Genomic DNA, 27,907 nt, shown 5'->3' on the forward strand with positions numbered 1-27,907 from the left:
CCTAAAGTGTTAACCAAACAAATGCTTTGTTATTGCCTTACACTGTACAATTGTTATGAACAGAACAAAACAAAAAACACAACCAGTTAGCTTGTTCCCAAACACCCACACAGAAAACAAAAGAGCACTAGTTAGTCATGGAAAAAAACCTTACCCTAAGACTCTAACTAGCATTAAAAACCAAGAATGAGTAGGCAGTATTTTTTTCCAGAGCAATGCAGCACTGTGGCATAATAGATGAAGGACTGGTTCTCTCCCTGGCTCTGTCATTAGTTAGCTACATGACTTTAGATAAATTGCTTCATCTCTCTGGGTGGCAGAAAAGAGTTAGTTTGGATCTCTTAGGTTCCTTCCAACTCTAAAACTTATGATCAGGAATGCACTTTTGTTGAAACTGTTATGACTGGAAAAAACTGCAAAATAATTTGACTTAATTCTCTGTATTATTCATACAAGAATGCCTGTATTGTGGTCTGTATTTTGGAAGACAGTTATTCACAGTGTGAATAAAGAATGTTTCTTTGTATTAAATAATTTCAGTCTTGAATAATACCCATTACAGTAAAACTGCTTCCAAACACAGAATTTGGACCCATCTTTGATACTCATTATATTTACTCTATGGTAATTTATAAAGCAAAAGCTACTTTGAAATGCTATATTTATTTGTCTTAATAAACAGCATGTATGGGGAGGGAAGAAAGGGGAAGGCCTCAGGTTGTTTGAGCAGTTTCTTTATCTCCAACTATTTTCTTAGTATTTTTACCTTAGACCAACATTCAGTTCATTAATGCCTAAATTTTCATCTATAACATAAAGAGATATTTCATTCTTGACCAGCAAAATACAAAGATTCAACATCTCAACAAGTCCCTTCAACTTGCTGTGGGCCACTTCTGTGCCAAATACACGTTCTCTCACCGGGAATGAGAAGTGGAGCGAGGGTAGGACTTACATATAAAAGATGTTGACAGAGTCTAAAGCAGAGTGGAAGAACAAAAATGATCACCCTCACTTGACAAAGGAACACTTAGCAGAGGAGGGGTGGCTTACTTCACAGGGATGTTCTGAAGAGTAAATGGGAGCACCTGTCACCCAGCATGCACTCAATTCTCTGTTACTACTATTATTCATCAATACTTTTCAGTTAACCCTCTCTCTATTATTAAAATATCCTTTTACCAAGTGAACTTTCTCACTAAAAAGGATATAAAGAATAGTAAACTCTTTTTCCCTTATACTTACTAAAATTTTGACTTAATGGTGGCATATTTCATTTTAGCTGCCATTGTTAATGCCATCAGTTATTGATTACTATTAATCAGACATTAGACGCAAAGCTTTACACACATTATGTCTTCTACATTCAAAACAACTGATGTAGGTGTCGTCTGTATTTCACAGATGAGGAAACTCAGGCTCAGAAGTTAAATAATCAGCCTAAGGTTTCACACCTGCACCATCAGTCTTTGACCCCCCTCTGTGACTCCAAAGCCTATTCCAATAAGACTATTTTTTATTTGCACTAGTTAGTAAAAAGCAATAACCTCAATTAGTTTCTCCTCACATTGAAAAATTTGGGAGCCAACTCAATAATTTTAAATCCTATTGGCACAGGGAAAGCAAGTGAGATGTGTTATGAGCCATGAAGTTTCTCAAGTGAGTCAGAAAACCCAAGAGTTGAAAATTTTTAATAATTCTTTAACAGATTTATCCAAGTGGCAACAGGATTTAATGCTGTCTGACCTAGCAAAAGTAAACTGTTTTGCAACAGCACTTTTTAAATGTGATTTTACCCCTTTCTCAGATTCTACATGAGATTAATACCAGGCTTTCAGTACATGTTAGGTCTCTCCCCTTCACAGGATCTTGCAGTTTAGGAACTAAATAGTACCAAAGTAATCATATAATACAAGCCTTTAGTGAGAGTGATTAAGACCCAGAGAAGGGAAGGGGCTTGCCCAAGGGCATACATTTATATTATCTATGACCGCATTTGATTCCTAAAACAATTCTGTTAATTACTATATACTCCTGACTTTTCTATTTTATAGATTAGGAAAACAAAAATCAAAGAAAACAAGTGGAAAATCTATGTCTGAAACCTGAGTCCTCAAACTGTAGCAGAAAAACAGAAACTATAAGACAGGATCCAGGGATGCTAAAAACAAACAAATAAACATGGTAACAAAGGTGAAGAATGCCTTTCTCAGGCTTATCAGTGTACTAAACACAGACAAGGAAAATAATCAGTACACTCAAAGACAGGTTAACAGAAATTATTCCAACTGAAACACACACACACAGACTCAAAATTTAAAAACCAGAATAGAGCATCCAAGAACTACAGGACAACAACAAATGATGTGGCCGGGCGCCGTGGCTCAGGTTTATAATCCCAGCACTCTGGGAGGCCGAGGTGGGCGGATCACAGTGTCAGCGGATCGAGACCATCCTGGTTAACACGGTGAAACCACGCCTACTAAAAATACAAAAAATTAGCTGGGCGTGGTGGCGGGTGCCTAAGGTCCCAGCTACTGGGAGGCGGAGCTTGCAGTGAGCCGAGATCGCACCATTGCACCCCAGCCTGGCGACAGAGCGAGACTCCATTTCAAAAAATAAATAAATAAATAAAATAAAAAACAAATGATGTGACATTTGTAATTGAAATCCAAGAAGAAGGCAGAATGAGGCAGAGGAACTATTTGAAAAAAATAATGACTGCAAATTTTCCAAAAATAATGAAAGAAATCAAAGCGCAGATCCAAGAAGTTCAGAGAATCCCAAGCAGGATAAATATAATACACAAACACACACCCCCTAGACCTATTATACTCAAACCCTTGAAAACCAAAGATACAAAGATCTTCTTGAAGGCAGCCAGAAGGGTAAAAAAAAGACACATCACATACAGAAAAACAAAGATGACAGCAGTCTTCTTGTTAGAAACTATGAAAAGTAGAAAACCACAGAACGACATCTTTAAACCGCCGAAAGGAAAACGAAAAAAAAAAAACTACCAACCCCAAATTCTATGCGATAGAAGATATCTCTCAGACATGAACACTTTTCAAACCAAAAAACGTGACAGAATTTATTAGCCACAGATCTGAACTGTAAGAAATGTTAAGGAAAGTTCTTCAGGCACAAGGAATTGATACCAGACAAACTTGAAGGTACAAAAGATTTAAAGATTTTCAAAAATGGCTAAAATGAACGTTTGAGATTTTCAATAATAAAAAGTTTTTTAATGTTTTAAAGTAAGTGTGTGAATATATTCCTATAACAATATCCACAGTACATGCATTTTTTTGCACATATATACAAGGTTAGTAATCTAGAAGGCAGAATTATAATTTCTAATACTACTACTGGAGAATTAAAGAACAATTCTAAGTCAGACCACAGCTGGCATATACCTCCTGTTTGTACATTTATATCCTTAAAGTTAGGGAGGAACAATGTGTAACACCTTCACATGCCTTCCTATATTTTGTACAGCATAGATATCTAATATTTTAGCTTCCATGGTATCTCTTATAGAAGTCATAGTACTACTATGTCTTAGACTCCATATTCACTATGAGCCCTAATAACTAAACTCAAGGCCTTCTAGTGAATTTGATATGCTATAGTAAGGGTGTATTTTTTTTTTTTAGTAAATAAACCTGTAAAATGTTTTAACCTAAATTTTCATGTGACTGCAAATACACAGTTGTTGAATAAATGTATTTGTAGATAATAGTAAAACACAGAGGTTTTGGTAAGTGATATCTTGTAAACAATTAGGTCAAATTAGCCATCACTGTAATATGGCAGTAATATGGCAGGCAGGGTGGGCCAAGGCCAAGGGGCCAATTAAGTAGGAAAAGGTCTGGCAATTATGTATCAAGTGCACAGAATTAGGTCAGGCAGGAAGGATTAGGAAGATATCAAAAGATCAGACAAGCATTATCAACGATCCAGATTACATACAAAAAGAGTTAACTAGGTCTCAAATATGGAGGCAGGTAGGTCCAAAACCCTGGAAGTCAGAAGACATCTAGGTAATATCTAAAGGCAAAGACTGAATATTCCTGCTCTCTTTTCATACTATGTGCTTACTGCCTGTATGACTTTCTCCTAATTAAGACAGAAGTACAAAGCTTCCCAAAAGATTCTTATAAGTAATATAATAAGAGTACTACCTAATGCTATCAATCTTTCCTTCATACACCAGGTTTTAAAATAATGGAAAATGTGCTATAAAAAGGTTAGAGTCAATTATATAAAGTTGCTTGATTTTCAGAAAATATTCTTTTTTTCCGAGACAGGATCTTGCTCATTTACCCAGGTTGGAGTGCAGTGGCACAATCACGGTTCACTGCAGCCTCCATTTCCCAGGCTCAAGTGATCCTCCCACCTTAGCCTCCTGAGTAGCTGGGACTACATGCACACATCACCATGCTCCATTAATTGTTTTTTAAAAATGGGTTGGGTTTCACCATGTTGCCCAGGTTGGTCTCTAACTCCTGGATCAAGCCTTGGCTTCCCAAAGTGCTAGGATTATAGGCATGAGCCACCACACCTAGCTTCAGAAAATATTCTTAAGCATTTCTTTGATTCTTCAAATAAATACTGGGTACCACACAAAATACTTGAGATGCAACAACAAGACAGCCCCTGTCCTCACTGAGCTCTAGTTTAAGTGGGAAAGAGACAAATTAACTACTAAGATAGCGTGAGTGATGCCAAGATAGAGACAGAAAAGATACTGCAGGAATAGACATGGGGAACATTAAAGAAGCGTTTGTGAGAACTGTTGAAATTACCTCATAAACTTTTGGAGCTTATATTCTGAGGCAAACATTAAAATGATCTTTCAGTGTCTAAAATATAATGTGTTTTGTGCCCCAAAACATTCTAAAAATTCTTGGTTGCTATCGTGGGGAAATATTGACTGCTAAATAAGAATTATTACACCCAGAAATGTTTAGTAGCAAACAGGACATTAAGCTGCTTAAAAAAAAAAAAAATCAGCCATTTCTCACTTCATATCAAGATTTTTTTATACATTAAAGATTTTGTGGCTCCAGTTAGGAAAAGGCCTTTCAGCCTCAGAAATGAGGAAAAATATCTTCCTTTGTTTTCTGACACTTATTGTCTAGGGTTATATTTACTAAGCTACTGGAATAATATTTTCATGTAGATGTCACTGGTGAGATCCCTACTAACAATGAGTTAAGTACTATCTGGTCACATATATCTAGAGGTGCTACAACTTGGAATTTCTTTTTTTTTTTTTTTTTTTTTTTTGAGACGGAGTCTTGCTCTGTCGCCCAGGCTGGAGCGCAGTGACCAGATCTTGGCTCACTGCAAGCTCCGCCTCCCGGGTTCCCGCCATTCTCCTGCCTCAGCCTCCCGAGTAGCTGGGACTACAGGCGCCCGCCACCTCGCCCGGCTAGTTTTTTGTAATTTCTGACAGGCTAAAGGACTACATGCTCCTTTGGCATTCCCCCAGACTAGGCCAGAGAACTGCATTCTCCGACATTCAAAGTAACAATAAATAGCAGCCTGGGAGGCTGGTCCCAAGGAAGAGAAGTGGTATATGGGCAGGGTTAAGCCTGCAAACAAATAAGGGACCAACCATTACAGATTCCAATACCATTTGGGATGCCATTTCACCACTACGGCACCACCCATATTCTTGTATTTTTTCTAATCAACTGGGAGGTATAAAAGTATTAACTACTAACAAAGTACTGAAGCTTAGAAATTTAAGCACAATCAAGAGTATCCTTCTGACAAGGTTATCAACATATACTTGTTCTTACAGGTCACTAGTAAGGAGAGTTAAGCTGGCAGGCCAGGAATCCCATATAACCTGAAGCCTATACCTCATGATAAGCACAGGAATGCTATTCCTCCTGTGTGCCTAGATCTTTGCAGCACAGATCCATCGCTGCTCCTTTTCCCAGATTCTGATGAAAAGCCAGCTATACCTGGGAAGACCAAAGCAAGCTAAGATGTACTCTCATCAAGCACAGAGTTCAGAATGCATCCTTGGGTTGAAATGGGTGATTTGTTGAGTAATCAACCCCTCCCCCAATTTTTTGTTTGAACATCATGGTCTGCACTTCCTGAGTTAGCAGACCATCTCCAAAATGGTCCCACAGTTCCAGCAGCTCTGCTGTAGTTTTCACTGTCCTAACTACTCCCTGACACACCTCAAAAGCCACTATTAGTCACTGAATGCATCTATCTCCAAGGTCACCGCTACATAGACATTTGTGCGATTCAACTGTGTATGTGGCAAACATTGGTCTGTGAAGACTTTAGTTTGCTCCTGCCAGTTTTACACAGAAACCTCCAGTATTAAAGACAAATAGTTGTACATTCAGAATCTTTAAAGCTCCCTCCAAGGACATACTGCTTCATTAAATTACCCAATATGCTTTTATTTGCACAGAGTGGTAAAAAATAAAATAAAAGAGTTGATATATATCATTTTTGCCACAGTTTTCAATAGAGTGAGCAGACCTGATGAAGTTGAGTGGCAATAAACTATGGCGGCTCTAGCCTTCTGTTCTTAGCATCTGCAAATAAAATCTTGTAATAGGATTTTGAAAGACATTGCCTGTCCTTTGGGAAGGCTCTGTCAAGGATCTGGAGTGCATAACTACTTACGGTTACCATAAGTAATCTGTTTCATTTGCTAAGCCTGGTGATGGAAATTCATTATGGAAAGGTAAAACTAAAAGCATGATTTTAACAGACAGTTAAAGGTAATAAGATACACTGCGTGGAAAGATACAGGATTCTGTGCCCAACTGCTTTTCTTAGTTCATGAACTTTATACGAAATCACAAACATTCATCCATTTAAGGAGAAAGGGGGAAATGGCAACTAGAGCTGCTTTGTAAGTTAGGTATTTACATAGTGATAGAAAGATCACAGAGAGATAAATTGCCAGTGACTTCATTCTGCCTCCAATTCCCCTAAAAAATAATTGTGGGCCTGTTACAAAGATGTCTGTCTTGCATCAGACTTCTCAATGACTGTCTTTCTTGCATATGAACACATAACAATTACTGGGCAGAGGCCAAGTTAATCCTGCTCTACAACATAGCTAATAACATATTTTACCTCTATTATCAAAGAAACAATCAAAATTATACAGACAAACCTTGTCTGCAATCCTCAAACAATACCTCTAACTTGTCTTTCTCCTGAATCAGTGGTAAGCAACCTTTATAATTTAAAATTACTATTTAATTTTTTAAAATTATAGTTTTCATGGGCTTTGTTTTTTTCTTATCACATCTACAAGGGTCAGAATTTCTTCAGTACTTGATGATACTGAGGACAGACTGATAGACCAACGCTCTACTTCACACCTCCCATCGGCTACAGTATAGTCAGTTTCCAGACTGTTAATGGGTGTACTGACTTTTCTGGCTATGCTGTAACCATTTTTTTAAATTTCATGCATACACAATATAAGATTCTTACTCCAACCTTGCTCTCTTTTCCATGATGGAACAGATAAAAACTGACTTATAGGCCAGGTGCGGTGGCTCATGCCTGTAATCCCAGCACTTTAGGAGGCCAAGGTGAGTGGATCACCTGAGGTCAGGAGTTAGAGACCAGCCTGGCCAACATGATGAAACCCTATCTCTACTAAAAATATAAAAAAATTCACCAGGCATGGTAGTGGACACCTGTAATCCCAGATACTCAGGAGGCTAAGGCAAGAGAATCACTTGAACCTGGGAGGTGGAGGCGGCAGTGAGCTGATATTGCACCACTGCACTCCAGCCTAAGCAACAGAGCAAAACTCCATCTCAAAAAATAAAAAATAAAATAAAATAAATAAAATAAAAAACACTGAGAACTGACTTATAATGACTTATACAGAAGTAACATGAAGATTGCACTGATCATAATATAGCAAATAGGTGAGCAGAATTTGGTAAATTTATGTTCTAAATCAAAATTAGGTATTGTCTTTGCCAATTAAGATGTTTTTAGTTCACAGCAGTCACGCACTGAAACAAGTATGTGTTCAGTTCTATGGCAGTGGCATAAAACTCTTAAGTGAACCAAATCCCTACTGGAGGAATCCATAAGGTGAATTAGGTTCCCTTCCTTTGTGTTTCTACAGCACACTACGTAAATACCATTACAGTAATTATCATTCCATATTATAATTATTTATGTTTTCCCAGTAGATGACCTTTTTGATGGTAAGTGTAAAGTGTCTATTTTTTGTTTAACCCAGGGATTAACATTGTTTATAGAAAGCACTCAAATATTCTTCAAATGAAAACCTATTCCATGCAAAACAATGTGTACAGAAGCTTCCCCTAAATGGTTGCATATATAATGTTCAGTCTTCCCACTTTATCGTCTACTTGGGGACAGGGACTTGGGTTTGTTAACTTCTATGTCCCCAACAGTTACCACAGCTAGCACGTAAGTAGGCTCTCAGGACATTTATTTAGTGAATAAATAAACCAGGCTAGGTCTCTCACCATGGAGTGGCATGATGTTAGAAGAGACAGCCTTACTGCTTTTCTTGCATAAGATTTTGTTCCCAAAAAGTATCTATTGCATCATAAGCGGATTCCTTTTCCCGCAGATATTATATGGTCGGCAATTCCCAAGGATGTTTGTTAATGGATTATGTGAGAAAAATTAATCCCATTTTAAATAAGTTTTGGAAATGCGGGTTAACAAAGTCTAGTCTTTCAAGCAGGGTTTCTTGAGCCTTTATTCTAAGATTCTCCAAAATGTATTTGGTCACACACCCATTGGGGGAAGTGGATGCAGACAATGCCAACCTCTCTCATTATATTTCTAGAAATCAGAGAATAAGAGTTCATAGTTAGGATGCTACTCCCACTGAAAAACTTTCAGAACGCTGACAACATTGGTTAAGAAACTGAAAGCAATGTAAATTGGTTAACCACTTTGAGAAAGTAATTTGGCAATACATTTCAGAAGCCCAAGGAAATAATCCAAAATATTAAAATAGGACCAGGCATGGTGGTTCATGTCTATAGTCCTAGCACTTTGAGAGGCTGATGCTAGAGGATCGCTTAATCCCAGGGGTTTGGGACCAGCCTGGGCAACAGTGAGACCTTGTCTCTATAAATAATTTAAAAATTAGCCAGGCGTGGTGGCACACACCTGTGGTCCTAGCTACTTGGGAGGCTGAGGTGGTAGAATCGTTTGAGCCCGGGCAGTGGAGGCTGCAGTGAGCCGTGACCATGCCACCAGACTCTGGCCTGGTGACAGAGCAAGACCCTGTCTCAAAACAAAAAACAAACAAAAAAACACATTAAAATAGCTCCACATGTTCAATACAATGCTATTACGAGAAAAAAATTACAAATTATCCAATAATAGAAAATAAATATACGAATGGGATATTAAGCAGTCATAAAAATAATTATGAAGGCTGTATAGTAACATATAAAAACGATTATAATAAACAGTTGTGTTAGAAACATGGTTTGAAATTGTATCTATGCTCTGATTATACAAATATGCAAAAGAGAATATGCAAATATATAAGCACTGGAAAGCGATGATGCAATTTTTAAGTAGTTTGATTTATAATGCATTTTTCTCATTCTGATTTCCATTAATGCTATTTAATTATGAAAGAAATAACATACATATATATAATATATGCTCCCATTGATCCAGATTATGCTTTTTCTACTTCCTCATTACCTATAAAAAGATACAGTATCAAAGCCACCAGAAAATGTTTAAGTCATTTTACCTAACACTTATTGATGGGAGATCAGAACACTTCAAACTTCCTTAGAAAGCTGTATGCTGAGAACGACCCAGGTAGGAGCAAGATTTCTCCTGAAGAATGCAGGAAAACTGGCAATTTAGAGAGGTAAATGGGTGTGTAGAGGGAAAGGAACACAAACCTGGGCTTGAATTCTAGCTAGTGTTCTAAATAGGAGTATGATCAGCTGAACTGACCTCCCCACCAGCAAGGTAAGCACAACTACCCTATACCATGCATTGTTTTCAGGATAAATGATTTTAAGTTCCTAGGACTAGGCCCTAAATCATTGTTAACGTCTTTTCCCAATGGGCTATGCTTCCCTATGAAGCATTAAAAAAAGTGAGTTCCCACAAATATTCATCTCAAACATCTTTAAGTTGTTCCCATATTGTACATATTATAAAATGTGTGTTTGAAAACTGAAAAACTAGTTGTAAGGGAAATACAACCAGAAGAAATGAATGAGTACACAGTTTTAGAGACAATTGTGTAAGAAACAAATTAATAGTAACTTTCAAATGACAACACAATGAGGAAAACTGAAATGCCTTTTTTACAGCTTAAATTTTCCACCCAGCTTTATTGACGTATAATTGAGTAGTAAAAAGTATATATATTTAAGGTGTACAACATGATGCTTTGATACACATATAGACTGTGAAGTCATAAAGTTTTAAAAGAAGTTGAAGGAAACTTCAATTCTGAAACCCATAATCAACCAAACTATTAAAAATCCATTCATTCAACAAATGACTTATTATCATATGAAAGGAAGGGTGCTGGAGCTTAAGAGATTCAGCTTCTTTTACTTTTCTGCTGTTTTCTTGCTAATTTGCCTTCCTTATCTCTGGTTTCTACCTTTTCTGTTCTCCCTTTCATATATTACTTTATTTAGTTTTTAAAGACAGAATCCCGTTCTGTCACCCAGGCTGCAACGCAGTGACACGATCATAGCTCACTGAAGCCTCAAACTTCTGGGCTCAAGCTATCCTCCCACCGTGGCCTCCTGAGTAGTTAGGACTATAGGCATGCACTGCCACACCTGGCTGATATTTTTATTTTTGTAGAGATGGGGTCTCGTTTATGTTACCCAGGCTGGTCTCAAACTCCTGGCCTTAAGTGATCCTCCTGCCCTGGTCTCCCAAAGTGCTGGGATTACAGGCATGGGCCACTGTGCCTGGTTGTCCTCCCTTTTATAACACAACCCATTTGAGTTCATAATTGAGGGCTGGCAAAATTATAGGAAAAGCTGCGCATATTAAGGTAGAAAAAGACTATAGATCAATCAAAATTAAGAATATTACCAAAATGATGTTTTACACAAGTACTTAAAGTGACTGTGTAACACTAAATCATAATACCATACAGAGACAGATTTCAGCTAATATTGTTGAGCATATTCCATGTGCCAAACATTTTGCCTATATTAACTCATTTATTCTTCAGAACAAGTGTTATGAGGTTGATGTTGTTATTATTCCCATTTTACTGATGAGGAAACTGAGACAAAGGAGGTTAAGTAATATGCTCAAGACAAATGGTCAGTATGTACTACAGCAGGAATGTGAACCAGACAGTTGGGCCAGGACCCATGACACTTTGCTCTGCTCTGTTTACTGTGGTTAGCATATCGTGTGTAGACACTGTGGAATGAACTATGTGGAAAAAAGGAGGGAAAAGAGGAAAATGAGAGGCATAAGAATTGCAGTAAAAATACCACAGTATGTTCTATAGCTTAATTTATCTAAAAATACTTTTTTTTGAGAAAGGGTTTCACTTTGTCACCCAGGCTGGAGTACAGTGGTACAATCTCGGCTCACTGCAACCTCCACCTCCCAGGTTCAAGTCATTCTCCCACCTCAGCCTCCCAAGTAGCTGGGACCACAGGCACATGCTACCATGTCTGGGTAATTTTTGTATTTTTAGTAGAGACAGGGTTTCATCATGTTGGCCAGATAGGTGTCAGGCCTCTGAGCCCAAACTAAGCCATCATATCCCCTGTGACCTGCACGTATACATTCAGATCACCTGAAGCAACTGAAGATTCACAAAAGAAGTGAAAATAGCCTTAACTGATGACATTCCACCATTGTAATTTGTTTCTGCCCCACCCTAACTGATCAATGTACTTTGTAATCTCCCCCACCCTTTTCTTTGTAATTCTCCCTATCCTTGAGAATGTACTTCGTGAGATCCACCCCCTGCTGGCAAAACATTGCTCCTAACTCCACCGCCTATCCCAAAACCTGTAAGAACTAATGATAATCCACCACCCTTTGCTGACTCCCTTTTCAGACTCAGCCCGCCTGCACCCAGGTGAAATAAACAGCCTTGTTGCTTACACAGAGCCTGTTTGGTGGTCTCTTCACACGGACGCGTGAGACAGTGGGCAAATTATTTTTTTTTACATGGTTAACTTTTTCGTACAGGAAAATTATAGGCCATAAACAAGAGTAACATATTAACATATTTTCTCTTTTGATTTCAAAGGTAATTTCCAAATGTCCAAATATTATTCTTGATATTTGAAGAAAACACCTGCAGTGATATTTAACAGGTAGAAACAAACTGTTTTTCTCCTAGCCGTCTGTAACTTCCACCTAAATTCTATAAAACACTCGATTGTATTTCAAAAACAATAATACTTAAAGTGCTACTTTGCGATTAAAAAAATCACATACAATGCCCATCAACTGACGAGTGATTAAACACAATATGGTACATCCATGGCATAGAATATAATTTTGCAATAAAAAGGAATGAAGTAGTGATACATGCTACAACATGAATGAACCTTGAAAACATTCTAAGTGAAAGAAACCAGGCACAAAGTCCATATATTATATAATTCAATTTATATGAAATACCCGGAATAGGCAAATTTATAGAGACAGAAAGTACGAGTTGAGAGGAAATGGGGAATGACTGCTAATGGGGATGCGGTTTCTTTTGGGGTGATAAAAATGTTCTACAACTGATTGTGGCGGTGGTTATACAACTCTATGAACACACTAAAAATCATTTTGTACGGTATGTGAATTATATCTCAATAAATTTGTTATATGTATAAAAGAAATCACATTAAAACACTTCAAAGGGTCCACATTGACCACTTCACCTGCAGAGTTCTGCTGACTTCATGACAGACTCCATATGAACACTTTTCATATAGCTACCACATCAGATATGCAAGATGAAAGTGGAAGGTCTTTAAGGTAAAGACTTGGGTAATAAAGAAATTTGATGAACAGAAGCATGTTTCCGAGAAATCAGAAGTTACTAGAATTGCTAGATAAGGTGCTGATTTTCCATCTCTCTGTAGGCAACACAAGGGAAAAGGGTAAATAATGTTGCAGACAACTAAAATATAATATAAAATAGATCTGAATAAGAAATATCATCTTTTTTTTTTTTTTTACATTTTTTTTTCTTTTTGAGACGGAGTCTCACTCTGTTGCCCAGGATGGAGTCCAGGATGGAGTGACAAGGCAAACCAGACTGCAGTATAAACACAGTTACAGAAAGATTGTCAGGGCCAAGTGTGTGGCTCATGCCTATAATCCCAGCACTTTGGGAGGCTGATGTGGGAGGATTGCTTGAGCTCAGAGTTCAAGACCAGCCGGGGCAACATCGTGAGACCCCATCTCTTACAAAAAAAAAAAAAAGATTGTATTTGTCAGAAAATACGAAATGGATAGGGCAGGTAGATACATACTACTATTTACTTAGCACCTATTAGGTGCCAGGATTTGTACCTGGGTAGTTATAGTGAAAAATCAAAGTCTGAGAGATAAACCTTGATACTGCCCTTCCAAACTGTTGGGGAAAGGGTGATAGGAGAGTGAACTCTGGCACCCAGCTTCTCATGCAGACGTGCTTTTATTGTTGAACAGACAATTCAGGTTACTGAACTGAGGCTGCGCCGTGGGTCATCCAGCCTACTCCCTGTCCCTTCATCTGATTCCACGTCATCAGGCAACCTTCTGACTGTGCTCTTGCCTCCCACAGGGTGACAAGTGGAGTGCACAACATAATTAGAGAGCTATAGAAAAAAAAAAGCAATAGAGCAAGGGAGCTTATTGCAATTACAGACATTTGGGAAGAACATATACAGACTAAGCTGTTAATGCTTGCTATCTCATAAAGTGGAATGAGAAAGGACTCACACATATTGGGACTGGATTTTTAAAAAATAACCATACTACTTTTCTATTAAGAATAGATGTAATAGTTCTTAATAATAATTTGGCTTTACTTTCATGCTTACCAAACTGACAAAAAATTTCTGGTCTGCCTGTCAGTTGATTCTTTAATAAATTAGCCTTCTGGGTTGATAAGTGTGTCTTATGATGTAGTTTTACATGAATTCTACGTTAAGAGGAGAGTACACTTTAAATCTAGCAAAATTAAGTTCTAAGTCTCCAAAGCCCTGGGGCTTTGTGGATTCTAAGGTCAACGACACTTAGTAGTGCCTCTTCATGGCCAACAGCTGGCCTTCCTTGGTAAAACCTAAACCACACCAAGTACTCCCCATTCAAATTCTACAAGCAGAAAATATTAAAGAACTACAATTTAGACCGTTTCCAGAGAACTTCTCCTAGCATTTCAGTATAATTTACAAATAAGCAGCTCTTAGATCTGCAGGCTTGCCTTACTATCTTTGGATAACACAAGGTTGTTTCTCCACAATCAACCAACCTCCAGCACCCTCTCCATGCCCCGAAATAGATCAGAACCATGGAGGAAGTCCTAGGAACATGAGAGTGCTGAGTTTAACCCGGCCCTAAAATTTGGGTCCAAAGTCCAACTAAACTCCCACCTGTGGCCCAAGGTTTAAAATTAAAGGTTGAAGTACCCTGCAGCAGGGGCCACTGAATGTGCACTGACATTTCAGCATCAGACAATCAGCTGGCCTTCAGCTACCCCTAGGTATGACCAATGGGTTATCTCCAAGTGACTGCTCTATATGAAGATGATATATTATCACAAAACCCCCAAATCCTCCTTCTTGGCAAATTCCAACTATTAAAAATCAAGACCTGCCAGGCGCAGTGGCTCACGCCTGTAATCCCAGCACTTTGGGAGGCCGAGGGGGGGGGTGGGTGGGTCATGAGTTCAGGAGTTCAAGACCAGCCTGGCCAACATGGTGAAACCCCATCTCTACTAAAAATACAAAACTTAGCCAGGCATGGTGGCGCACACCTGTAATCCCAGCTACTCAGAAGGCTGAGGCAGAATTGGTTGAACCCAGGAGGCGGTGGTTGCAGTGAGCTGAGATTGCGCCACTGCATTCCAGCCTGGGTGACAGAGCAAGACTCCGTCTCAAAAAAAAAAAAAATCAAGACCCAATCTATTATTAAGAAGGAAGTAGGGAAGAAAATAATACAGAGTTGACAAGTCTGATTAGAAGACTATTGCAGTCCTTTCCAACTTTGACATTCAATGGTTCCATGATCAGCAAACATTCACAAGAAAACATATGGGCACACCAGAAGCTGAGTTAAGGAAAGTCAGCTAAAGATCAAAAGTGATTAGATTAGACACACTCAAATAAGTAAGGGGGAACACTGAATTATCAAATTAATAGCTCTACAAATGAGAGATACTAAACTTGTTCTTAAAAAAAAAAAGCAACCAAGAAAAATGAACACTAATAAGCCTAACTTGAATAAGTAAATGCTCTAAAAACACAGGCATCTGTAAACCTCCACACCCGATGAGTCATTAAGACATCCCACTCGTAAAGCCAGGTCCCAAGCTCAGACAGACCTTGACTGGTTTGTATACAATTATGGCAATTCATCTTGCCCACCAGCCAGTCTTCTATGCATCTGTTACAGCTACTTTTCTCACAGTGTAAAGTTAATCTGTGTTAATCCCACAAAAGTAACTAGTTTCTTCTCTCTTCAGTCTCTGAACCCCATCCCACTCCATGTCAATTTGTTCTTTCTGTACTGCCCTAAATAATGATTCTCAATCACAGGCTTCAAATAACTATACAACTTAAACAATATGGCTCCCAAATTCACAAAGTCTTCATTTCTCTGAAACCCAGTTAAATCCTGCTTCTTTCCACAAAGTCCACCCAAGAATAAGCTGATCTTCTATTAGAACTACAGATGTAATCACAAAGGAACAACCCATTTTAAGATGGCACATGTAAGCCTGGGTTACCAAATGACCAGCTAGTAGTCATCCACTGTGGAATAAAAAGTGCAAGCCCCTGAGGGAAGCCCTATGTCAACAAACATGGCAAAGGACCCCAAGCCTCTATACCTTCAAACCTCCCTTCCTGATGATATCATATCTGCCTGGTCACTATGAGACACATTCTTTACTACAAGATATCACCTGACTCATCACTCCTAGACACAACCCTTCATGCACTCACATACTACCACTGCCTCCATGACTCATCTTTCTGGTGACCACATTTATGAAAACTATTACAGGCAATAATTAAACAATATCAAAAAGATAGTAAAAACCAAAGAGAAAGACTATAAGCACCCTACCAAGGAAGACAGTAAAACACATGCGCCGCTGCCCAGAATATCACGGGTTTCAGAAAGAGAAGAAGCCACCAGAGGAACATCTCTGTCCTGGTCCAGAGCACTTGCCTAGCAATACCTCTATCCTTAATCTTCAGCCATGGTATGACTTTGTTCCCAAAGAGGCTGCTCCCAGGGTAGGCCCCAGCCACTCTACAGGGCTTTCTCTACTGAGAGCATTTGCAGGCCCAGATCCCTGCCAAGGTGCTCTCCATAACACTGAATTTTTTGCTCTGTTATGTCTATCTTATGCCGCCTGGGGAAGGCAGCTACAAAAACGAATGTGCTCTGGCCTGGGAGTCACAGGTTCACCTCGGTGGGCTGGGTGATGTTGAGAGGGTTTCTCAGCATGTTCTGCCATGCCTGTGCCATTTGTGTGCCGCAGTGAGCTCACACGGGCTCACACCAGCTCATGACAGCCAATCTTGCACATTTCTTCCTAACTCCTGCTCATGGACTTTACATCGGCAGCTTAAAATGAGTCATAGTGGGAGCATATACACCATGGAAATCAGCAAATGTAGCAAATCTGGATTTTTTTTCTTCACTTGGAGAGCTGGTTGTTAAACACCAATACGACACTACTTCTGCCTCAGTTTGTTACCCAATTTGTTTTTCTTTTTGCAGAAATAGAAATTTTTGTACAGCTAAATCAACTTGACTTTAGACCTTGTCTCAATGTTTTTAAGCTCTTTAGCTTTTTAATATTATTTTCTTCTATTAATACTTGTTTATGGTTTCATGGAATTTATTTTGATGTATAGTGTAATACTGTTAATTCAGAATGGCTCCTTTAACAAATAATAAATTCTTATTTATACTATGGTGGTCAACAACAAAATAGCAACTAACATTTTTTTGAGTACTTCCCATGTACCAGCAATTTGCTCAACTCTCTATCTCATTTAATCCCACACTTTACAGGTGAGAAAGTTATCCTTGAAGAGATTAGGTACCTGGGCCATAGTCATGTGGCTGATAAGTCACAGCTAGACCTGGAATCCATGTATTCTACCTCCAAGACCTCAATTCATTATCATTATTGCCAAACTGCAACACAGTGTTGACCACTATTTTTAAATTTTATTTGATGTTAGTCCTCCCTTTATGCTTCTTGCTTAGAATCATTTTGTAAATCATTTTGTCAATTTTATTCAAATCATATTAAATTGAAACAATGACATCTCAGTATTCTAGTTTTTGTATCCAGAAACAACAAATGTCCCTCTAGTTCATTTATTTATTTTTAAAACCTCAAGAAACGTGTTTTTTGTTTTTTTGAGATGGAGTCTCACTCTGTCGCCCAGGCTGGAGTGCAGTGGTGCGATCTCACCTGGGTTCACGCCATTCTCCTGCCTCACCCTCCCTAGTAGCTGGGACTACAGGCGCCCACCACCACGCCTGGCTAATTTTTTGTATTTTTAGTACAGACAGGGTTTCACTGTGTTAGCTAGGATGGTCTCGATCTCCTGATCTTGTGATCCACCCACCTCCGCTTCCCAAAATGCTGGGTTTATAGGCGTGAGCCACCGCGCCCGGCCGAACACTATAGTTTTATAAGTTTTCTTCACTTCAAAATTGGACATATTTGTTAGGGTTATTTCTAATTTTATATTTGCTGAAACTTTGATAAATGGGATGTTCTTTATACTATATGTTTCTAACTGGTTATTGCTAACGCTTGAGAAAGATACTGATTTTTGTATACTTAACAAATACAGCACCTATAATTTTTAGTTGATTTTCTTTTTTTTTGTATTTTATCTCCTTTTAGATCATTATACTTACTTTGGTATTGTGGATTATTGCACGAGTTAGAACTTCTAAAGCAATGTTAATGGTGATAAAAGGCTTACTTATATATTCCTGATGTAAACTGAAGATGCTCTACTGTATCACTGTCGAGTACAAGACTGGCTTTTTGGTTTAAGACGGTGGATCTTATTAAAGAAACAGTTTTCTCGGTCAGGCGCGGTGGCTCACGCCTGTAATCCCAGCACTATGGGAGGCCAAGGCTGGCGGATCATGAGGTCAAGAGATTAAGACCATCCTGGCCAACATGGTGAAACCCCATCTCTACTAAAAATACAAAAATCAGCTGGAAATGGTGGCACGCACCTGTGGTCCCAGCTACTTAGGAGGCTGAGGCAGGAGAATCGTTTGAACCTGGGAGGCGGAGGTTGCAGTGAGCCGAGATTGTGCCATTGCACTCTAGCCTGGGCGACAGAGTGAGACTCTGTCTCAAAAAAAAAAAAAAAAAAAAAAAAAAAAAAAAAAAAAAAAAGATAGTTTTCTCTTCCTAGTTTTAAGATGGCTTTAAAAAAAAAAAAAAAAAAAAAAAAGGCCGGGCACGGTGGCTCAAGCCTGTAATCCCAGCACTTTGGGAGGCCGAGACGGGCGGATCACAAGGTGAGGAGATCGAGACCAGCCTGGCTAATACGGTGAAACCCTATCTCTACTAAAAAAATACAAAAAACTAGCCGGGTGAGGTGGCGGGCGCCTGTAGTCCCAGCTACTCGGGAGGCTGAAGCAGGAGAATGGCGTAGACCCGGGAGGCGGAGCTTGCAGTGAGCTGAGATGCGGCCACTGCACTCCAGCCTGGGCGACAGAGCGAGACTCTGTCTCAAAAAAAAAAAAAAAAAAAAAAAAGATGTTGAGCTTTCTCAAATGTTTTTTGAGCATATTATTAAAACAACTTAAGGTTGTTCTTACTGAATACCTATTTTAAACTGAAAAATCCTAGACTATCAATAAGGAGGTAGATCTGAGTTTGGTTCCCAGGTGGAAGGGCAGATCTAAGGAGTCTTAGGTCAGCAGCACAGTTTGTTCTGCTGCAGTGTGTTTCTTTGACAGGCATTACCTCATACCTGACTGGCAACAGATGAATGCTGTTGGCATAATGGTGAAGTCACATTGGCTCACATGCAATTTTTCCCAGCATAATAATGTTTTCAAGCAGAGACAAGTTTTCTCAAGATTAAAGAGAAAGCCTTGGCAATACAAGATGACCGTAATGGGGGGAAAACAGTTGAAAGTCTACAGAAGTGACTTACTTTAGCATAAGTGGTAGTTGATTCAGTGGCTTTAAAAACCACTATACTTTCCTTCTAAGTTATCTGGCAAAGTTGCAAATGCAGATGAGAAACCTGCAAATACGGCCAGGCGCAGTGGCTCATGCTTGTAATCTCAGGACTTTGGGAGGCTGAGGCGGGTGGATCATTTGAGGTCAGGAGTTCGAGACCAGCCTGGCCAACATGGTGAAACCCAGTCTCTACTAAAAACAACAACAACAACAACAACAACAAATTAGCCAGGTGGTAGTGGTGCACTTGTAATCCCAGCTACTCAGAAGGCTGAGGGAGAAGAATTGCTTGAGCCTGGGAGGTGGAGGTTGCAGTGAGTGGAGACAGCGCCACTGCACTCCAGTCTGGGTGACAGAGTGAGACCCTGTCTCAAAAAAAAAAAAAAAAAGGAAGGCTGCAAATACACTCCTCCCTGTATTAAAACAATGGATTAAGAAGGCTATATGCTGGGTCGGGCGTGGTGGCTCACGCCTGTAATCCCAGCACTTTGGGAGGCCAAGGCGGGCAGATCACAAGGTTAGGAGATTGAGACCATCCTAGCTAACATGGTGAAACCCCGTCTCTACTAAAAATACAAAAAATTAGCCAGGCATGTTGGTGGGCGCCTGTAGTCCCAGCTACTCAGGAGGCTGAGGCAGGAGAATGGCGTGAACCCGGGAGGCGGAGCTTGCAGTGAGCTGAGATCACGCCACTGCACTCCAGCCTGGGCAACAAAGCGAGACTCCGTCTCAAAAAAAAAGAAAGGCTATATGCTGGATCAACTTTTCAATTTTGATCCAAATGGTCTCTATTGGAAGACAAATACCCTCTAAAACCTATTTCCCAAAGAACAAAGTATGAGCCCCAGGGTTTACAGCTACATAGAATTTTCTGACTATGATACTGGAAACAAGTACCAGTTAGAGTTGACTGTGCTGGCTCTTGTTTTATTTTGTTTTTTAGTACTCTTGTGTCAACAACAGAACAACTGCCACTAACATTTTTTGAGTACTTCCCATGCACTACTTGGTTACATGGGAAGGACCAAGCCCTATTAGGCTACTTGGTTTACAAAGTTCCTCAGTTTTAATTGGTCTGTCCCAAATCCCATCAGCCTTACTGTTTTCAGTGCCTGATTTTGCAAACATGGGTTGTTTATTGTGTTTTTCAATTACTGTTGCGGCTTCCATTTTATTCTGTTTTTGTTTGCTTGTTTTTTCCAGGTTCACCTATACGGTGTGGCAGCAGAAACATTTGCGTCTTCATAGAACCACTGGATCTGGTGCCACCTGCTTACCAGAGTGTGGCCTGCTTGAGATTTGAGATTTTTTTGTAACCCAGTTAGCTAACAGGCACGAGTACCTGCCATCAGGGAATCTAAAACACTTAATTTAAACCCTGAAAAGTTTAAATCATTATCATGAATGGAGTAACTGCAGTAAAGAGAGGGGTGTGCAAATTTCTGAAGTGTATTCAAGAGCTGAGGCTGCCACACTTGAGTTCCATTGTCTCATTCACGACACACATCTATTACCAACTCCTCATATTCTACACAACCTGTTCCACCAACAGCCTTCCCTACTTCAGTAAACAATAATTCCACTTTCAGGTGTTCAGACTGAAAACCTTATTGCCACTTTCTCACAGCATCTATTCAGTTCAGAAATGCTGATGGCTCTGTCTTCCAAATATGGCCAGAATCTGACCACGTCCTGTCAGCTCTCCACTGCTACCACTCTGGTTCAACTCACCATTATTTGTCACCTCGATTACTGCAATGGCCTTCTATCTGCTTCCACCCGTGTCCCCTCAACACTAGTTTCAATAACGTGATCAGAAAGCCAGATCTTATTATTCCTCTGCTTGAAATCCCATAATATCTTCCTGCCACATGCAGAGCAAAAGCCAAGTTTTTATAATGGCTTGGAACACCCTAGATGCTTGGGCACAAAATAGCCTGGACCTGCTGTTCCCTTCCTTCCACTTCTCAGACTACTCTGGTTTTCTTGATGCTACTTCAGCTCTCAGGATTGCCTCCTGACTTTTGTACTTGCTATTCCTTCTGCCTGGAATGTTCCTTTCTTAAATACCAAGTTTGTTTGCCCCCTCATCCCGGTGAGGCTTTTCCTGACAACCCTATTGTAAACTGCAGACACACACACACACACACACACACACACACACACACACACACGGCTCCCCATCCCCGTTTCCTAACTTAATTTTCTCCAAAGCAGTATATATCTTCATCGCTATACTGTATATTTTACCTGTGTCTCTGTTTAGTCCCCTAAAAAATAAGCTTGGTGTTCTTTGCTCTATCCCCAGTACCTAGCACAGTTCCTAGGGCATAAAAATTTCAAAAAACTACTTACTGAATGAATAAATCAGGTTCATTGCATGATGTGATGAAAGCAGTGACAGATTGAGATTGTGACTCTTGAGTCACCTTAATCTTCACAAATCCAAGAAATATTTGAAAGAAGATGAAAAGGTGCATAGAAGTTGACTTTATTTTAATGCACTCATATGGCTAGGTTGTGAAAACTTGTTCAAGAGATTTATTAAGCTGCTTCCTCAGATCAAGGACACTTGAAATTAAAGGGTTCAGAGTGGCTCAACTTGTCATACCCCCTGGTGACTCTAAGATTGTTCTTCCGGGCAGGTGCAGAGGCTTACGCCCATAATCCCAGCACTTTGGAAGGCTGAGGCGGGTGGATCACCTGAGGCCAGGAGTTCCACACCAGCCTGGTCCAACATGGTGAAACCCCATCTCTCTTAAAAATACAAAAATAAGCTGGGCATGGTGGCGGGCGCCTGTAATCCCCACTACTAGGGAGGCTGAGGAAAGAGAACTGCTTGAACCCAGGAGGCGAGGGTACAGTGAGCTGAGATTGTGCCACTGCACTCCAGCCTGGGAGACAGAGCGACATTCTGTCTCAAAGAAAAAAAATAATAATAATAAGGCCAGGCGCGGTGGTTCATGCCTGTAATCCCAACTCTTTGGGAGGCCGAGGCGGGCGGATCACGAGGTCAGGAGATCGAGACCATCCTGGCAAACACGGTGAAACCCCGTCTCTACTAAAAATACAAAAAAAAATTAGCCGGGCGCGGTAGCGGGCGCCTGTAGTCCCAGCTTCTTGGGAGGCTGAGGCAGGAGAATGGCGTGAACCCTGGAGGCGGCGGAGCTTGCAGGGAGTGGAGATCAGGTCACTGCACTCCAGCCTGGGCGACAGAGCAAGACTCTGTCTCAAATAAAAAAAAAAAAAGATTGTTCTTCCATGATGCGACAAGACATCTGAACACACCAAAACTGAAACTACAGGGGGAAAAAAGCAGTAGCACTGCTGATATGATCCAGGAAACACAAGTGTTCTGATTCAAACCAGACATGTGGATCAAAGAAGTTGAGACTGCATTGATTTTTCATAAGCTGACCAACCCTCAAACTCAACAGAATCACTAAATTTAAAACTTAGAGAATATTTCCTAGAAATCAATTTCAAAAGAAGGTTACAAATTTTATAAGGAATCACACTTTCATTGTCTGTGTTTACGTCCAAGGTGGATCCCTCAGGAACAGACCTGAATTGCCAAGCATTTATCCCATTGCATGGCTCACATTTTCATGAACAAAATGCAAGAGCTGAAAGCAAAATATGATCAACAAAAACTCAATATTCATGACATTCTGAAGATGAATTTACTAAGCTTTGAGCTATCCCCAAACTTCTGACATGCGCTCAACTTTGGAACGTGTTTACAATCCCTGATGCTGTAAAACACATTATTTTTCATGAAAGAGCTGAAATCAAAGCTGAAGCTACCATCTGTGATGTAAATCTAGCATTACAACAAATTGAGATCGGCCTCACTAATACATGCTACGGCTGTGTAGTTGTTTCTCAAACACCACTTTCCTGTCAAGACTAGTGTCAAGACAAGCTCCAAGCCTTTAACGCTGTACTTTTGAAGAAAAAAATTTATTATTTTTCAAATTGATTTCAAATTAATTTTGAAATCATAATACTATTGAACTGTTTTATATCATTATTGCTAAGAATTTAAACTTGGGTTCCCATGTGTGGATTTCAAATTATATAATTCATTGCTCTAAAAGTACAGGTGCTTACTTTTCTATAGGATCAAGGTTATGAAAGATAGAAACACCTGAAAAACTCACAGATTGGAATGGATGAGATAACTAAGAGTTCCTGGCTCTACTACAAAGAAACTACTACATGACATAGGCAAGTCACTTAACCCTATGTGTGCCTTATTTTCCTCACCTGTAACAGTTGTGAGGTTAACCACAGTATATGTAAAATACATACCACTATATATAGCAAAGTAAACAATGGATACATAGTTGTGTCACTGTTACTTACTCTACCCATACTGTTCAACAAGATGTTATGAAATTCTGGGCAGAAGAACTTGTTTCATGCTCAGAATGATAGGGCCTCATCTTATGCTTTAAAAGATTCGATATTTCTATAGGTAGGTGACATGAAACACTTAGGTAACAATACCCAAGGTAATTTATACTGTGTTCAGAGAAGGGGGTGGTCAGCGCGGACTGAAGAGGAAGGCTTCTTGAAAGGAGGGAATATGAACTGGCTAATCAGGATAGGATTCAGATAGGAGGAAGAAAAATTCCAAACAAGGACGTCGTAAGTAAAAGCAGTGAGGCAGCAGTGAAGATGCTCATTCAAAAAGGCCAATACACCTCCACCAGTACAATTATTGTTCAGTGACAAAGGCCAGATGAGTATACTGAGGGCACAGTCCAGGGGAAACTTTGAATCTAATGCTGGTAGAAAAGATATATTGCAAAACAGAATCAAAGTGGAAAAGGAGTAGCTTCATATTGCTTAAGGGGAACATCTGGTAAAATGTGAATTAGTGGTTTATCTAGTGAATGAATGAATAAAGAGTTTGCTATAATGAGCATAAACACAACCTCACTGATGGATATATCTTTTACTGGTTTTTTTATTGGCTTTATTCACTACTTTTCCCTCTAACATCAATGTCAGTATTACTACCGTACCCTGTCTTTAAGTACCATGAAACATATTTATATGCATAAAGAAATAATAACCTACAGAACTATCATATTCATTAACATGTGACTGTGTGGGTGTGTAAAAGCAGAAGACAACAGGGTGGAAGGTTCCTTGCAACTTAAAAATGCTGTTTGATCTCTAAAGAGCATCACGGCCAGGGAAAGTAGATTATTATTAATCCTACTAAGAGAAAAAAAAAATCAGACACATATTGTTGAGGAAAAAGCAAAAACAGCGATTTTAGAGCAATACAAAACTGCTTAACGAAGTATGATATGGCTATGTACAATGGCATGAGCTGTCACTGCTCTGTGATTGCAGGTAAAAAAAAAAACTCAGACAATATATTCAGAACATAACATTTGCTAGTAATGGACTCACATCTTCAAGATTCCTACTGCTTGAATGAAATTCACTGTTGCAATTTTACACAAATCATCCACCATGAAATGGTAGAAGAGCCCAGCATCCTGAGTTTACATATGAATTTTTCAAATCAATGCTGTTCAATAAGAACTAGAAAAAAGCAAAAAAGGAAAAATACAGCTTGTAAGCATTAATACAAGCCAAATGTAATCCATTCATCTCCACAGTCTACATGAACCATGTTGACAATAAGGAATAACATCCACCCCCTTCTAATTCACCAATAACTCTATGTTCTAGGAATAGATTTTGGTCACTCATACTCTAATCAAACTCTTACTGTAATAAAAATTATTGGGCTGGGTGCAGTGACCCATGCCTATAATCCTAGAACTTTGGGAGGCCGAAGCAGGCAGATCACCTGAGGTTGGGAGTTCGAGACCAGCCTGGCCAACATGATGAAACCTGTCTCTACTAAAAATACAAAAATTACCTAGGTGTAGTGGTGAGCACCTGTAATCCCAGCTTCTAGGGAGGCTGAGGCAAGAGAATTGCTTGAACCTGGGAAGCAGAGGTTGCAGTGAGCCAAGATCGCACCACTGCACTCCAGCCTGGGTGACAGAGCAAGACTCCATCTCAAGGAAGAAAAAAATAAAAAAATACAAATTATATACATATGAAAGAAAATTAAACACACTGAATGAAATTATTTTAATATTATACTTAATGTGGCATAAAATAATATTCACTTTTCTTTTTATTACCTACTTTCATGCATGTGTCACAAGAAAGGCTAGAGGCTATGAATTTGCTTATATCCTTTAGCAGATGGGGAGACCTACTTTCAGCATTTGTGCTAGCCAACGCTGCACAAATTGAATTTTTTCAACTGACCAATAGGCCATTCATCATCCTTAAGTGGAATTTGGGATACCTAAAAAATTAGGGGAAATAAAGTAATATAACACTTGTGTTCTAATTCCAACTCATTTGCTTCCTAGCTAAATAATCTTAGACTTTTAACCTTTATGAATCAGCTTTTTCACCTGTAAAGAGAATAGTGATACCTAATACATACGGCTGTTTTTTTTTTCTCTCAGCCTTTCTCAAAGGAATATAAGTTTGTTCGTGATGGTGGTTCCAGATTTCCTGCATTGTAGGACACAAGCAGTTCTCTGATTGGACGGAGGTACATGAACATGCCTCTGCATAGCGCTGCACTGAAGATTATGAAAAGATTAACTGTCCTATCAAAGAATGGGGACTTGACGGAGATACTGAGGAGTTAAATATCTCCCAAGCCCCTCTCCTTGATCCCAACACTGCCTGTTGTGGTGATTACATATTACAAAAAGGAAAAGTGAGGTAGGAGATATAAAGAAGACAAAATATATATATATATATATATATATATCTCTCCACAGTACAGACTCATATAAAGTGTACAATTAAAAAATTATATATTTTCTCCTTTTGATTAATTCAGTAGAGAGTCCAGCCTTCTAGATTTTCTTGGGAAAATTAAACCCTTTTATCAGAATTCAATTCAACTCAACTTTGAACTCTTAGTATGTGCAAGCTACTCTATTAGATACTGTTGAAGATGAGGAAAAAATAAAAATAGACTCTTGCTTTCAACAAATATGTAAAACATAACAAAATAATTTCTACACCAGAGAAACAAAAGTATTATGAGACTAAAGTACAGACTTCCGTAACTCTAAAACTAGCATTTAAGATCACAATCAGGCCAGGTGCAGTGGCTCACACCTGTAATCCCAGCACTTTGGGAGGTAGAGGCAGGAGGATCACCTGAGGTCAGGAGTTCGAGACCAGCCCGGCCAACATGGCAAAACCCTGTCTCTACTAAAAATACAAAAATTAGCCAGGCGTGGTGGTAGGCATCTATAATCCCAGCTACTTGGGAGGCTGAGGTAGGAGAATCAGTTGAACCTGGGAGGTGGAGGTTGCAGTGAGCCAAGACTGCGCCACTGCACTCCAGCCTGGGCGACAGAGTGAGACTCTGTCTGAAAGAAAAAAAAAAGAAAAAGATCACAATCTACCTTTCTGGCCAGATTTCACACTAGAGATAAACACATACTCCAGCCATCCCAAACCACTTTTGCCAAACACATTACACATTTCCCACTTCTATGTGTTTCTTCGTACCATTCCTGCAGACTAGAGTTCCTTTACTGATATCCCAAGGAAGTCATTATTCATCCTTTAAGACCAAGTTCCATTCCTTTTCCTTCCACCCACTTGGAATTAAGGGAAGTGATTTAGGGGGGAAAAAAAGAAACAAGGGAACATAGGAGAGGAATGAAAGACTCTACCAGAGGAGCAATGAGATAAATGACAGTAAGGATTTGTCAGAACCTTCTAGAAAAGCATCATTCCATGCTATACAGAAAATTAACAAGCCTAACAAGGTCTGACAGGAGGAATCCAAGAGGTGAGAGAAAACCTGTCGAGATTATGGGATAACAAGAAAACCTGCAGCAGAAATTTGAGAAATGTGTCCAGGAATTATAAAACAGAAGGACTTAAAGCCACACTTGGTCTTTTCATCTATTCCAACAGGAATAAGAAGCGTGTGAAAAGTTACATTAACCACTGATTACACAGATGGCATCAAAGAATAGAATTTAGTTTTTACCATTTCAAGATGCTGCAAAGATTAAGCACTTAACCCTAGAAGAGGGAACCTAATTAAGTCTGGAAGAATGCCTTTGTTCAGAAACTGGCCTGTCTTATCCAAAGGGCTCTGAACTAAAAATGGAGAGGTAGAAAAAACAATGTAAGTTGATACAATACTGCATCATTCATTCAACAAACATTGACCAGGTACTGTTCTAACACTGGGGATACAGCAGTCAACAGATCTGACAAAATCCCGTGCATATGCTGGGAGAAAGCCAATAAAAAAAAAATACATAATTATTTCAGGTGATGATCACTGAAAAAATACAACCAAGTAAAGAAACAGAAAATGACAGCTAGGGTACAAGGTGTAGAACTGAGGGAGGAAGTCTGGCAAATCTAAGGGTAGAGCCAGAGAGAAAAGGA

General features: G+C 39.3%; 1 protein-coding gene across 13 annotated transcripts in view; it reads right to left on the bottom strand.

Moving 5' to 3' along the window:
• The window catches only part of SLC44A1 (solute carrier family 44 member 1), a 197,849-nt gene that overhangs the window by 142,797 nt on the left and 27,145 nt on the right, over window positions 1-27,907 (bottom strand). For 3 of the 13 annotated variants that reach the window (XM_077968383.1, XM_077968378.1, XM_077968382.1), the window contains exon 1: window positions 9,172-9,331. The exons of 9 other annotated variants lie outside the window; for them this stretch is intronic. The gene's annotated coding sequence lies outside the window, so the exon portion shown is untranslated. Of the gene's footprint in view, window positions 1-9,171; window positions 9,332-27,907 lie in introns of those variants that run through there. One more of the 13 variants, XM_077968386.1, reaches the window with a different exon arrangement.

This window comes from Macaca mulatta, chromosome 15, assembly GCF_049350105.2.
Source record: "Macaca mulatta isolate MMU2019108-1 chromosome 15, T2T-MMU8v2.0, whole genome shotgun sequence".
In the NCBI taxonomy this organism is placed as follows: domain Eukaryota; kingdom Metazoa; phylum Chordata; class Mammalia; order Primates; family Cercopithecidae; genus Macaca; species Macaca mulatta.